Source organism: Rhinopithecus bieti, unplaced genomic scaffold, assembly GCF_001698545.2.
Source record: "Rhinopithecus bieti isolate Rb0 unplaced genomic scaffold, ASM169854v2 scaffold_14009, whole genome shotgun sequence".
Taxonomy (NCBI): domain Eukaryota; kingdom Metazoa; phylum Chordata; class Mammalia; order Primates; family Cercopithecidae; genus Rhinopithecus; species Rhinopithecus bieti.
Window position 1 is genome coordinate 2,304,583 of NW_016808040.1, and position 13,742 is coordinate 2,318,324.

Below are 13,742 nucleotides of genomic sequence, written 5' to 3' on the forward strand. Positions count from 1 at the left end.
AGCCAATGTTATGTGGATAATTATAATAAGAAAATTTTCCTCTAATTTTTGAGCCACATAGTCATAGTCCTTACGCTAGATGGGTTTTGGAGAAAGCAGCGAATGGCAAATATAGTTAAAATGAATGACATTAGTGGAGGGCTTTATCTTAAGCTACTTATTCAAGACTATGGGACTGATCATTAGAATTCCACAGGAGGAAAATAGATACAAATAGTTACACATATATAACTCTACCACACAAGTACAATACATTCCTCATAAGATTTTATGTCTAAACAGTAAATTTTGTGCTAGTGATGCAATGCCCTTTCCCCCTGATAATCATGTTTCATTAAAATCTTAGTTTTATATTTGGTGGGTGATTAAATATAATTTTATAGCATGTTGGTCTTTTCTGACAATATGGCACTCTTCTCAGAATCCTGTCTTATTTTGTTTTCTACATTCTCATCTTTTTAGATTGGAAGTTATTTATGATACCAGTTCTGATAAGCTACTTGCAGAACCTCTTTATACTTCCTTTTTTATTTTAGAGCAAAACATACATTGTTTGTTTTAGGGTAAAATGAGGCAATGACTGGATCCAAAATAATAATTTTAAATGCAGCAACTATTCAGATTTCAGCTGATGGGCTGTGAGGGAACTACACACCAACATTTCACTGTTTCTTTCCTTTTAAAAGTATTTTATTCTCATGTTTACTAATTTTATTCTTATCATAGACAAATGTTTATTTCAGAAAGTATAGAAAATGCCACCCAGTGAAAATCACTATTTTCTTCTCCTTTAGACAATATTTTAAGTATATTTTACAATTTCCTTTACATTCTTTTTTCTATAGATGAACTGTGTGTTCTTTATGTTGACTTTATACATAAAAATAGTTTTGCTGCATCACAATCTTTCCTCCAAGACCTTATTCACTAAAGATTTTATCACTTATACTGATATCCTTCTCACTCTCCCTAGCCTAGCCATTATTCTGAGTTACGTAAACTATCCTTGAATTACTCATCTCTAGTGATTTTCACCTCCACTCTGCTTCAGCCATTCATTTCTATGGGCACACATTTGTTGTCATTCCAGACTGCTCCAACTCTGAAATGTTATGTAATGAAACACTAACAATGATAAACCACTCTCAGACCATGACCTTCTCCTCTCCCTCTCATTCACATCCCCTCTCTCACTGTCTTTCTCTCTCCCTCTCTCCTTTCCCCTCTCTCCCTCCCTCTCTCCACTTGATATAATTATGCCCTTTACTACACAAGGCATTCTGTACTTCGATTCTCTCATTTCTCCCTGTAAGCTCCCTTCTACCTCTCCTCGATTCCCAAACCAATTTAGATTTTTTTAACCCAGAAAAATTCTTTTTTTGTGAGGGGTTGTTCTCTGTAGTATAAGATGTTTAGAAGCATTCCTGACCTTTACCCCCTAGATTCCATTAGTACCTCCCTCTCAAGTTGTGACAACCAAAAAGGTCTCCAGACATTGTCAAATATCCTCTGGGGTTTAGGGGACAAAATTGCTCCTTATGAAAACCTGCAACATTAACTCTTTTTTTTGTTTGTTTGTTTGTTTGTTTTGTTTTTGTTTTTATCCTTACAGTGTCCTCTTACTGATTTATGCATTGTCCACCTGTCACAATAGCCTGGAGGCATACCAATCCCGAACAGCCCTACAGTCTATCTTCTTTATTCCTATTCCTGGGTTTTTAAGCAATGCTTAGGGAAATGACACAATGGTTTCCAATTTCATTACCACCTAGCAATCTTTCTTTGTTACTGTTTCAGTCCTCCATTCTCTATAATCTCTATTTTAATAGTTATCCACATTCTTTAGGATTCCCATGTGTCCCTCTTGGCCCCCCGCTTCTGATGCATGGAGAAAATAAGTCTTATATTTCTGTCCCTGAACCTGAAAACATACCTGGCCCATCCTTTCTTCTTTTTCTTGTGGTGGAAGGATTCCTTCTCCTGCCCAGTGATAATTTCTCCATATGCCAGCTCCAATCCTGACCTTTTCAGGATTTTTACTCTACTAATTATCCTGTCAACATGTAGGGAGTTTCACACTTATCTGCACAACATGATTTCTCTTTCTGATTACTTACCTATTTCTGCCTGGGTTTTTTTTGTTGTTGTTGTTTTGTTTTTTTTTGTTTGTTTGTTTGTTTTTTTAGTAGCTTAGTAACCTCTAAAAAGTTAAATTTTATTGTCACTACTTGAATCCCATTTTATATTCCTCATCCTATCATGTATGTAAACTTCACTAGCCAGTATCTTGCTATTTATTATACTTGACCTCTTAACATTTCCTACTGCTTAATTGCTTAAAAGACTGTTTTGTATTGCTGTTGCTTTTAAAACACCATTTTCCACTTTTGTTGACACACAAATTCCATGTCTTTCTTCCAATTTTCAGACATTCTTTCTTAGAATCCTTTCAAGGCTTTTCTTCCTTTACCTGCCCATGTTCTTCAGGGTTCTATGCCCAACCCACTGTCTTCTCACTGCATATTATCTCCTTGATAACCACACTCACTTCAACAGCTAAAATTTTCATATACAACCCCTGTACAGACTGCTATCTTGCACTACAAAATCACACTCACATTTATATTCCCAGAGCCAAATTAATCATCTTACCACACAAAGAAAATACTGAACATATTAAAACATATCTATTGTTTTTTTACGCACAATAATACGACGATGAAAATGCTAGGCACAGTTGTGCACACCAGTAATTCCAGTCTTTTGGGAGGCTGAGGTGGATGTATTGCTAGAGGCCAGGAATTTGAGACTAGTCTGAGCACGATAGTAAGTCTATAAAAGTAATTTTTAAAAAATTAGCTAAGAGTGGTGGTGTGCTCCTGTAATCCCAGCTACTTGGGAGTCTGAGATGGGGGGATCACTGGAGCCCAGGAGTTCAAGGCTGCAGTGAGTTACAGTGCCACTGCAGTCCAGTCTGGGTGACAGACGAGACCCTGTCTAAAAAAAAAAAAAAGACACGTAATGGATCTGATAGGGAAAGACAAAGTCAATCAGTTAATTGGAAACAATCAAAATCATCATCAAATATTTAATTATTGAATTACAATTCTCAATGCTCTAAAGTACATGTTGCAATAACTCAATCCTTATATTCGTTTAATCATTCTGTCTAGGGCTACTTCCTTCCATGTATAGCTTGTATGTGTCTATTTCTGTGTGTCTTTGCCAATACTCTGTCTCAAAGGATCTTCTCTTTTCTGGATTCTTGTGTAACAGCTTCTTAACTGTTCTGTCTACATGCAGTTTTACACCTTTGAATCTGCCTCCACAATGCAGCCAGAAAGACTTCCCTAAATTCCAGTCATATTCTTCTTCTGTTTAAAATCCCTTAATAATAGCTATTTGTAGAAAATTTACTATGTGTCATGTACTTGCCAAATAATTCTCCTTTAATCCTTACAACAACTTTATTGTTTAAGTATTGTTATTATCTCTATTCTACAGATAACGAAACTGAGACATGGAGGAAATATCTATTGGGCCCAAGGTCAAGTGGTAGACAGAGGATTTGAACCCTAAAGGACTACAATGAAAATTTCTCACATCACTCTTCTGCTTAAAATCCTTCAAAAGCAATTCTTTCTATAAGGATAAAATACAAATTTCTGACCTGTCATATAAGCATTTTCATGATCTTAACTACACATATATCTCCACCTTTTTTTTTTTTTTTTTTTTTTTTTTTTTGAGACGGAGTCTCTCTCTGTCGCCCAGGCTGGAGTGCAGTGGCCGGATCTCAGCTCACTGCAAGCTCCGCCTTCCGGGTTTACGCCATTCTCCTGCCTCAGCCTCCTGGGTAGCTGGGACTACAGGCGCCCGCCGCCACGCCCGGCTAGTTTTTTGTATTTTTTAGTAGAGATGGGGTTTCACCGTGTTAGCCAGGATGGTCTTGATCTCCTGACCTCGTGATTCGCCCGTCTCGGCCTCCCAAAGTGCTGGGATTACAGGCTTGAGCCACCGCGCCCGGCCATATCTCCAGCTTTATATCCTGACCCTGTCTTGATTAAACCCTGCAATTCAACCACAGTGAACTTATTTTACACTGCAGTATGCCATAATTTGTTTTATCCACAGCGTTCTGCCTTCATTTGCGTAACAAACCCCTCCCATCAAATCATACACCCGTTTCCATCCCCTTCTGGAACATTCTTTCCTGGTCTTTATACTGACTCACTCATCATTCCAGAATCAGCCATCTCAGACCATTTTCCAAACCCTTGCTGAGACTGCTGCCCCTGTTTAATTTTCCCCTTCCTAGAATTCACTCACTGTCTTGTCATTTTCTGTCTAAATCCCACATCTGAATAAGTTCCTGAAGGCAAACATCGGGTACTTCATATCAAAAGTCTTGAAACATTGTAACCACTCTGAAAACACTGGCTGTAGCAATGGCTAACTTGTTCTAACCTTTGTTTTGTCTCTTATGCCTATGAGATTTCGTGTTTGCCGTGATAATTTAATTTTGTACATATGCCAATTTATGACTAGGATCAAATTTCTTTTTCTATGTTAGATTTTCTAATGCAGAAAAATTCTGTTTTCATGTGTATATTGAAGTCTTATTTCAGCCTTTCAAATTTTACCTGATGACGTCCTTGTTTGTTTGAACATGTTTGTATATTTATATTCCAAGGGACATGAAACCAGGATCCTTGCATAATTTCCAGGAGATATAAACCTGAAAGCACAAATTATGGCATACTGCAGAGTAAAATAAGTTCACTGTGGTTGAATTGCAGGGTTTAATCAAGACAGGGTCAGGATATAAAGCTGGAGACATATGTGTAGTTAAGATCGTGCAAATGCTTATATGACAGGTCAGAAATTTGTATTTTATTCTTATAGAACACCTAGAGACATTTATTTGTATGCCAAAGGTAAGAACCTAGGAATCTTCCCCTTCTCTACCCAATAATTTGTTTATGTTGGAGAGATTATTTTCTCTTCTCACAGGAGGTAAGGATGTCAGTTGGATAGCATGGATATTAACTCCCAGATTCCTAATTATAGGGCTCTTCTCTTGTTGTATGACACACATACATGCCAGCCTATCCATATGGCTCTTCTTTCCAGAGGGGGGGAAGAAATTGAAGTGTAGGTAACGGATATAGCTACTATTATGGTTACAATCTGCCTTGATCCAGAAACCTTATGTTTGCATTTAGAATAATATAAACAAATGCAGATATTCAAAACGTATCAACTTCCTGCTTCTTTTTTATAGAAGTCATGTCAACTGGGATACAAATGGAATGATAAAGAATTTTTTAAACTTTTTTTTTGGCACCATTCTTTACACATGTAGAAAAAGGATAACATTTGATGATGTCCCAGGGCAGACTGATTGGACTGCTGCACAGGTCCCAGCTACCCCAAGTTCTCTCTGGTTACTTTGAGAGCTGAGAAGATTAAATTTCAGTCATCTGTGGTCTATCTGCAGCCTTTAGGTATGCCACAGTACACTGGTTAGTAACCTTGGCTCTAGAAAATCATTTCAGATAATATTTTTTTTTCTATTTTGCAGACATTTTATAGCCTGCCTTATAGTTGTGACTGCTGTTTTTTGTTTGTTTGTTTTTAATGACAGTCGATTCTTGAATGAAGAAATCCATCCAGATCAGGTGCTGGTCCATAGACAGAATTATGTGTTCCCTTTGGCTTCATCTATTGTCCACTGTCCCCAGCTATAATGCTGTCCTTGTGGATACATCTCCCAGAACATGTTATGCTGCTAGTGGTTACAAATTTTCCCCTTGAGTTTCTTCCTTCTGCTATTTGTGCTATTCTTTTATTCCAGCAAAATTACCTTTCTATTGGTAATTGCTCTATTTATGGTTGTATAACCATAATAGGTTCATTGCCCTATGTGCAGGGCAAGTCAATACGCTGAGACACTGGGTGGCAGCAGAGAAAGAGGTTTAATCGTAGGGCTGCTGAACGAGGACATGGGAGGAAACCTCATATTCATCTCCCCAAGGAGTCTGGGGCTAGGGATTTTAAGGGTTTTGGAATGGACTAAAGTGTGGAGATTGTTGAATGGTTGAAAAGTGTAGGGTGAAGTCTTGGGAAAGGGAGATGAAGAAACTACATTTTTAATACCGATTCGGTTCTTCTGTGAGGTTCTTTAAACTGGTTGGTGTCAGCTCTTTCTCTGAAATTCAGAATCTGCTTAAGCAATTATTAAAAACCTTATGATTCTATAATCAGGAATGCTATTTATAAGAATAGTTGGGATGCAAACGGTCAGTATCTAGGGCTATGTGGCTTTTGATTACCAAAAAGTGGGTCAGAGTACAGCCTGGTTAATGCTTAATTATAACTATATTTTTGCCTAGAATTCTTGTTAACCCTGTGAAGGTGATTTTAGAGACTTTTTTTTTTTTTTTTTTTTAATTTAAGAGATGAGGTCTTGCTGTGTTACCTAGGCTGGTCTCAAACTCCTGGGCTCAAGCAATCCTCCTACCTCAGCCTTTCAAAGTGCTGGGATTACAGGTATGAGCCACCATGCTCGGTTCTTTTCTTTCTTTCTTTCTTTTTCTTTCTTTCTTCCTTTTTTTTTTCTCTCTTTCTCTCTCTTTTCCCCTTCCTCCCTTCCTCCCTTCCTCCCTTCCTTTTGACGGCGATCTCGGCTCATGCAAGCTCCGACTCCCGGGTTCACGGCCATTCTCCTGCCTCAGCCTACCGAGTAGCTGGGAATATAGGCGCCTGCCAACCACGCCCAGCTAATTTTTTGTATTTTTAGTAGAGATGGGGTTTCACCGTGTTAGCCAGGATGGTCTCGATTTCCTGACCTCGTTATCTGCCTGCCTCGGCCTCCCAAAGTGCTGGGATTATGGGCGTGAGCCACTGTGCCTGGCCTCAGTACTTTCTATTCAAAATCATTTTGTACCAGAAGAAAGCACATGGACCAAAGTCCCATTGACATCGAGCTACAGGTTCTTAAAGTCTCAATGTAGTAATTTAAATTGTAGATATACTTAGTCCAACTTGGCAGTCCAAGTTCTTTTATACACAACTATTTCTAATTGAACCTGCTACTTTCCCTGAAATTAAATAAAAACTGCCCTTATCCAATGCTCTATGTAGGAAAGTTCTTAAAGGGTTTTAAATAATTCCAAATTTGTCACAATTTACTTTAAAATAATCCAAAATTGCACTTGAATCATATCATAATTTTAAAAGTATTAAATGGAGTATTTTAAAATCAAAATGCTGTCTCATTACTTTCAAAATCTGTCATCACTTTAATAGCTAAGAATTAAATGATTCTGCTTTTTGTTCCATTTAAATTTTATGAAGGTTTTAAATAGCTGATTAGAATTAGGGAGGATAATCTGTTAACAGAGAAAAAGAAGTTGTAATTATTTCTGGCATTCATTCAAACATATTTATTAAACTACTCCTCTGAGTAAGGCAATGTGCTAGGTATTTTGAAATATCAAAATAAATATGTAAAGTCAGAAGAGGAATATATACACACACATATATACTTCTATATTTATTTAAAAAATGACTTTGTACATACAAGTTGTTTTTCTTAATCTTAAAATCTGTTTGGAGAAACTAAAGACTCCTGAAAAATTCATAGTCATATAAAATCAAATAGGAAATTCCAAGTCAGGGATTTGGCTGCTTTCTAATTCCTAACGAGGGGGAGTCGTTTATTGTCAGGGGAAGAGGAGATCGCTATGGACCAAAAGTATCAATGAAAGCTTTATAGGGAGGAAATAGAGACAAATTAGATTTGAGCAGGCCAGGAGAGTGGAGCAATGTAAACAGAGAACGAGACACGTGTAAGAAGAGGATTTTGAAAACTCATTTGAAAATCAGCTGTGGGTATAGGAACGGGAATGGGAATTGAAGGACAAACAGATCACGAACAAATGAGTCTTGTTGGAAGTAAATAAGGGATGACTTTAGCTTCATGAAGCTGACTATTTTTAGAGAGGATGAGACTGGTTTCCAAAAGAAAGGGAATTGCAGACTGGATGCCTCTACCATCTTTAGGGATCATGAGTTGTGAAATAAGTAAATTGTTTGTTTAAACAAATACGTTTGCATTTGAATTTTTCTCTCATTTTTTACTTTAATATGATGTTTATAAATCTCTCGCTTTCTGTTTGATTCCTCTGCCAAAGTGTTTGGCTACTGAGTATGTACTTTTAACTTTTTTCCCTTTTGCCCCAAGAATACCTGCCGACAGTGCTTGCAGCTGCAGCATTTACCCTGAGAACTTTGCCACAACGTACCTGGCTTTTATTATTATTTTCACATTGCTCTGGTGTGTCGACTTTTGAAACAGAAGAAATCATTGTATTTACAGTGTTCTGTTTTTAGTAGTCGTATTTCCATTTACAAAATATAGTAATTCTCGAGGGATGATAACGTCAAATCCTAGAAAACGTAGCATTCCTATGTGTGATATTAACATCATTCTCAAACAATTGTTGTCTGAATTTGATGAACACGATATTTCCAAACTAGACAATTCTGATGATTCCGATGATTTTGATGTTTGTTCTGTTTAGAAATAACTCCAAGGACAGTTTTTATATTTTGGTTTTACGATGAAACTCAGTCAGATTTGCTTCAGCCTCAAAGAGTGTGTTTATGTCAAATTAAATGATTACTGGCAATGAGCTGTACTTTTTTTCCCCCCCAAACGGGAAAAGAGTTAATAAAGAATATTAGCCATCCTCAAAACCAATTAAAAGTTAAAAAAAAAAAACAGATAGATGAGCAAGGAATGGCATTGATAGAAGGCAGAATTATGAGAGAATCTGGTTACATAATCCCAGAAAATAATAATGATTGTAGAGATGGAAAATATCTGAATAGCCTGCAATTCACAAGAACTAAATGATTTCAGCATTTTTATTTTATTTTTTCTTTGTCACTTTCAAAGTCTTTTATAGATATTAGTCTTTATTTTTATTATTAAAATCTTCTCTCTTTTTAGGCCATAAGATATTCTTCCTACTTTTTGAAATATTTATTCATTAATCTCTCAATGCTTTAGTCTCTGTCACCATAGCCTTTGTTAGTTTCTGAATTAGAAAGTAAGTGTTATCCACTTCTGTAATTTCCTTTTATTTCTCATTTGAGTTCTTTATATATAAAGTTTTTATGAAACATTGTCTCTCATCATTTTATTTCATTTGCAGTTTTTAAATGTTTATTACCAGTGACTATTTTTTCACATAGGAGAGTAAATAAGTGAATGTCTTTCTGTTAAAGGAAAGGCTTTTATTTAATGTTAAAAAAATACTTTAAAATACACAAATATATTTTAAAGGTATTCCACACATTCTCTTGCTGTTAAGAACATGTGCATTATAATAAGTTGCATAGAATCCTATTATTTTATATCTTATACTATTTTTTAAAATGTGTAAGTTTTTGACTAAGCCATTCTGCTCTTAAGCTGGTAGTCCTAAGATTCTCTACCGAGGGCAAGGCCTGTTTCAAATAAGTATCCTGTTTTTAATAAATTAGTGCTAAGCCTGCTTAGCTCTTGGGGATGTAGTTTTAGCAGAAAGAAAATTGGCCTTGTTTATAGCCTTTCTTTTGCGGCCCTGAGTGGATTTTCATGCTTGTGAAAATGAGATACTGGCAGCAACCGGAATTAAAACAAGGATGATATTGGACCCATTTCCGCTTCTAACTCTGCTAAACCAATTTCACTCTCATAAGTAACTTTCCTTCTCTTGCAGACTTGAGCCTCTCCTGTGTAGAAAATTAGGACAACATCTGAGGAGGTCTAGGACAAGGACAACTGTCCACCAGGGACCAAGCTAAGATTGGTAAACCAATTTTCACTTGTGAACAATGCCAGAATTCAACCCATATGTCTCCCATGGTGAAGCACTGTAGTGCGTCATTAACCCACTGTGCCATTTAGCAGCTTCTCTCTGCTTGCTGTCTTGTGAATTAACATCTCCGCCGCCACCGCACTAGACCCTGGGTTTATTTCTGCTAGCAGTGTTGCTGCTGAATGAATAGCAGTTCTCTGTAACGAGGGATCAGGGCACAGCTCTTTCAAATTTTCAACTGAAAGCAATAGCAATTTGCCATTCAGTCCTATCTTATCATCATTAGGATGGGAAATCACAATCTGAAGGCTCGTTGCAATGTGCTGTCAACCTGATATCTTGTAATTTTAATATGTAATACTGTGGTTAATAATTAATGGCTTTAACTCTGTAGGTGGGATCTGAATTTGGCTCCAAGAAAGAAATCCCTCTGAGCTGAAATATTCTTTGAGACTTCAACATCTTATGAAGTTTCCCCTCAATCAGCCCCGTTGCCTTCTTATTTAAATGATCTGCCATCTAATGAATCTGGATCAAAAGCTCCAAGCTTAAAATATACAACAAAAAGCTGCTTCTGGGTGAAGAGTTTGGATCCAAATCAATACGTTTCTGTGCTCTGGCCATTATCACATGCAGTTAACTGCTGGGAAATACTGATGCTCAAAAGATATGGTGGAAAAAGGCACCTGCTTTCTCACGCTGGTTTATGTTTGTCGTCTTGATAAAAATGCAAGGCAGCATATGCAGAAATTGTGCGGAAACACCATTCACATGGTAATTCCTTTGTATTTGAATAACTTCTTTTCAGGTGGTGGACTGAATGCCAGACTTGGGAGGATTTGAGCATCTCCCTGCCTTCAGTTCTTCCGTGACAATATTTTAGTGTCTGGCTCACTTTTTTGATCAAAGAAGATCATTTATTGGGACTTCAGAATGAAGGTACTGCCCCTTGATTTTCCTGGATCACAAGCCGTAATGTAGAAAGGTTTCTCAAATTTTGTCTGATGAATATTACTGACAATATAGCCAGGGAAAAAGCTCCTTCATTCTATCAGCCCAAATCTTCTTTAGTTTCAGTGCTGTTTAACATGCAGAAAAATAATTGGGTAGACTCAACGTAGCACCTCATAAATCAAATCTCTGATAAATTTTAGTAATACTTCCTTTTGCAGGCTTCAATTATACTGTGCATTTCCAAAATGTTAGGTTTACAATCTATACCTGCCTGTTGTTTAAATTCAGGAACTTTGAGCATTATTCTACTTATAGAAATAAAAGCTTAAGATATTTTAAAAGTTATTCTGGAAGTACACTGAAGCATATTGAAAATAAGAATATATATATTATATATATGTCTGTGAAATGTTAAAAATGACTTTGGGGCTTAATCTCATGTTTAATGATAATCAGTCACTAGTGACTTGCTTGGAACTCCATGTTGAGAGGGATGGTGAGGTTGTAGCCAACCTCTAAAGGTAGAAATTATTTGATAAATCATTATGGTTTGTCATTTTGGTCGAAGGTGGGAATAACACACTCATGTCCTATAGTGTCCACTCTGACCCTAGGAAGTCACTTATGATTGGACTTGGTGAAGTACATATGGTAAGCAGCTGACAAAGACAGCATTTTGAAGGTCAAATACATGTTGTTTTTGTCTTAAATTTACTAGTGCCTCCCTTTCAAATATGTTCTCAATTCCCAAACACTCTTTAGATTTAGCTAAATTGATTTTCTTCTACAAGAGGCACTTTTATGATTATATTTAGTTTTAGTATTTAGTCACACCAAGGTATTTAGGTTTTACAGTCTTTCTATTAATTCATAGCTAACTTGCCAGCCAACACTACCAATAGGATAATGGATGTGTGTCTCTACTAAGGGATCAAAATCAAAACTAATGAGGCTGGGTGCTGTGGCTCATGCCTGTAATCCCAGCACTTTGGGAGGCTGAGGCAGGTGGGTCACTTCAGGCCAGGAGATCAAGACCAGCCTGGCCAACATGGCAAAACCCCATCTCTAATAAAAATACAAAAATTAGCTGGAGTGCACTACTGCACTCCAGCCTGGGCGAGAGAGTGATACTCAGTCTCAAAAAAAAAAAATAAAATAAAGTCTGGTAAGCTCCAACTAGTGGGAATATGAGAAGTGGTTCATTGGAACCAGCTTGCGTTAACTTGTGAAAACTGATTGTTAAATTATCAGCACTATTGTGAGCAGGTTGTTAAACACAGCCCTTATTAACCATTCAATTGTAGAAACTCGTAACAGTAAATGGTCTTTAAAATAAAAATAATACATTCTTTTTGTTTGTTTTTTGTTTTTTTGAGACAAAGTCTCACTCTGTTGCCCAGGCTGGAGTGCAGTGCGGCAAGCTTGGCTCACTGCAACCTCTGCCTCCCAGGCTCAAGCAATTCTCCTGCCTCAGCCTCCCAAGCAGCTGGGATTACAGGCACCCACCACCACACCCAGCTAACTTTTTGTATTTTTAGTAGAGATGGGGTTTCATAATGTTGGCCAGGCTGGTCTCGAACTCCTGACCTCAGGTGATCCACCTGCCTTGACCTCTCAAAATGCTGAGACTATAGTCCTGAGCCACCTCACCCAGTTGTTGTTGTTGTTTGTTTTGTTTTGTTTTGTTTTGTTTGAGACAGAGTCTCCCTCTGTCATACAGGCTGAAGTGCAGTAGCACAATCACAGCTCATTGCAGCTTCGACCTCCTAGACTAAGGCAATCCTCCCACCTCAGCCTCCGAGGTAGTAGGGACGATAGGCAGACGCCACTAATTAGACCCAACTAATTTTTGTATTTTTAGTACAGACAGGGTTTTGCAATTTGCCCAGGCTAGTCACAAACTTCTGGGCTCAAGCCTGTCTTAGCCTCCAAAAATGCTGGGATTACAGGCATGAGCCATTGCGCCTGACCAAATATACAATTTTAAAATTCACAAAATCTTAATTATTTCACTAAATTTGCTTTTATCTATGTTCTTGTAGTTATTTATGCCATTTGTATCTATATACTGAAAACAGTATATAATGATATGTTGATGTGCGTTTCTCCCCAACTCTGCCTTCAGTGATATGTTAGTGATTTGAAATTGGCATAATGTGTTCACATCATAGAAACTGGAAATAGTAAATAAAGGCATGATTTATTATGTTCATTTATTATGTAGATTGTCTAGATTATGAGTTACCAAACTTCTACGGTAAAGGACCAGATAGTAAATATTTAAGGCTTGATGACTATGTAGTTGGTCTTTTTTACAACTACTGTATTGCTGTTGAGTGAAAGCAGTCGTAGGCAAAACATAAATAAGTAGCTATGACTTTGTTCCAATAAACTGCATTTTCTTTTTTTTATTATTATTATACTTTAAGTTCTAGGGTACATGTGCACAACGTGCAGGTTTGTTACCTATGTATACATGGGCCATGTTGGTGTGCTGCACCCATTAACTCGTCATTTACGTTAGGTATATCTCCTAATACTATCCTTCCCCCCTCCCCACTCCACACAATAGGACCCGGTGTGTGATGTTCCCCTTTCTGTGTCCAAGTGATCTCATTGTTCAATTCCCACCTAGGAGTGAGAACATGCAGTGTTTGGTTTTCTGTTTTTGTGATAGTTTGCTGAGAATGATGGTTTCCAGCTGCATCGATGTCCCTACAAAGGATACGAACTCATCCTTTTTTATGACTGCGTAGTATTCCATGGTATGTATGTGTCACATTTTCTTAATCCAGTCTGTCACTGATGGACATTTGGGTTGATTCCAAGTCTTTGCTATTGTGAATAGTGCCGCAATAAACATATGTGTGCATGTGTCTTTATAGCAGCATGATTTATAATCCTTTGGGGAATATA